This window comes from Bactrocera latifrons, unplaced genomic scaffold (genome assembly GCF_001853355.1).
Source record: "Bactrocera latifrons isolate USDA-ARS-PBARC rearing strain unplaced genomic scaffold, ASM185335v1 scaffold_156, whole genome shotgun sequence".
Taxonomy (NCBI): domain Eukaryota; kingdom Metazoa; phylum Arthropoda; class Insecta; order Diptera; family Tephritidae; genus Bactrocera; species Bactrocera latifrons.
Window position 1 is genome coordinate 66,685 of NW_017535030.1, and position 1,943 is coordinate 68,627.

A 1,943-nucleotide genomic window follows, 5' to 3' on the forward strand; every position below is an offset into this window, starting at 1 on the left:
AATCGCGTAAGCGGTGTCTACGCCAATCAAGAAGAAGAAGATTAATTATTTCGATGAAAAAGAACAAAAATGCCTTTTTAAAGGAAAAAAAAATATTTTTTTGCAAAATATTTTAATATATTTTTGCTCCAACGTAGTGACAACTAGTTTTCAAATTTTATKGAACAATAATTTATTTTATAATTTTGCTTAAAAAATTTGCTTAATTTTAATTTTAATTTCTCACTGGGCTACTTTTTGTTCGTGCTCACCAACACAGTGACAGATCCTCTCATGCCGACTACTGTTCTAGATAACGACGTTGCTCGGCATTCACCATTTTTTGTTTTTTATAATCTCGTTCACAAGTAAAATAATTCGAGACAGAAAAGTTTATATCTGACACTGCGAAATTCTGCTCTTGATATTTKTAGTCTTAAAATGATCGGAAATATTTTCGRTTTGAAATCAACCTTGGTAATTGGACCGGTTCAATTGTTGTGCGTGACGCTTCAYCGGAAATGACGCCATTTCCTTCAATGCTTGCAGTCAATGCGATTGAAGAGAAGACCAGCAGCTGGAYTTCTTGGATCTAAAGTTGCTTAAGCGTCCACTCTCTTGGCGTCCTTGCTGCTGTCCCTAAGTAACTAAAAGCGGGAGCGGCAAATTATTGTATTATATTCCCGATGCCCACAGATTCTGTATTTCGCATACCTATATATTGGTAACCTAATCCGCGTAGTTGGTTGGSATTTAAGTCGCCTAAAAAAGGCGCAGGTAACGTGATATTTCGTCGAGTCGGACCATARGGAGAGAGATGTTAGAAGAGTAAGGTTCACTGGGCATACAAACGATGGTTACAGTTACTTACTTTAGCAATAATCGCGGTTGTAGAAGGGAAGCAGCCCAGGCTGTTAAAGAAGTGCGCAAGATCGAAMGGATAGCTGCGTATGAGGTGATGAAAAATCTCTATGGTGGTTAAAGGGGCTTCGAAATGTAGCAGTTAAACAGTGCGGGGAGGACACCACCCTTCAGAACACCCTGTGTAATTCTTCTTAACATAAATTTTTCTTCTCGAAATAGTACAGATGATTGCCGGCCACTCAAATCTTTCATAGTCCTCTTCTCCAGCCCTGGAGAGAGCGTAGATTGTTCGATATTCTTTAGTAGAGTTACATGATATGGCTCAAAGGCACAAAGCTTTTGATAATGCCAACGATAGGATTGTTTTTGATTTAGGTCGCAAGCTAYTCTGTGCTGTGGTAGTGCTGTGCACTTTGTGGAAACCATGTTGATGGTCTGTTAGACTCAGGTGGTTAGTAACGTCGGGAGTAATAAGGCTTCTAGTGTCTTCATTACTGCGGAAAAGAGAGTTATCAGTTGAAAGGCCCCTCTACCACTAGAGTAAATAATATTAAGCTGTGCAAATCTGATAAGGTGTTGAGATCGTACGAAATTTTACTATGGCTATGTTAGTTGACGAAGTCAGGTGGTGAGAAATCAATGGGTCAAGCGCAGAGGAAAAATAAAAGGATAATGTTTTGCAGAACAAGTAATTAAAACTCGTTCGTGAATTTCAAAATGATATATATGTATATATGTTAAGCATATTTTGTATTGTTTACAACTAGAAAATTATTTAGCGCCTTTGTTCCAACTACTGCAAAACATCTACCAACTGCAAATTTATGGTTTTATGTCCCAAGGTGTGAGACATACAATTTAATCATATGCAATATTGTGCAATTTAAATAAAAGTGCCACTGCATTTGTCAGAAAACAGCACAGGTGTACATAGGTCGTAAAATATGGGAGTACTGCTTCCGTTACGCACATTACAACAGATACTTATCTTATCACTTGGTAGAATTCTATTTACGTGATAAAACTGTGGTAGATTGAGTGAATGAAGATACTGAGATTGCCACCCAAGATCAGTCAAGACTTCGCAATTAGAGTGTGAG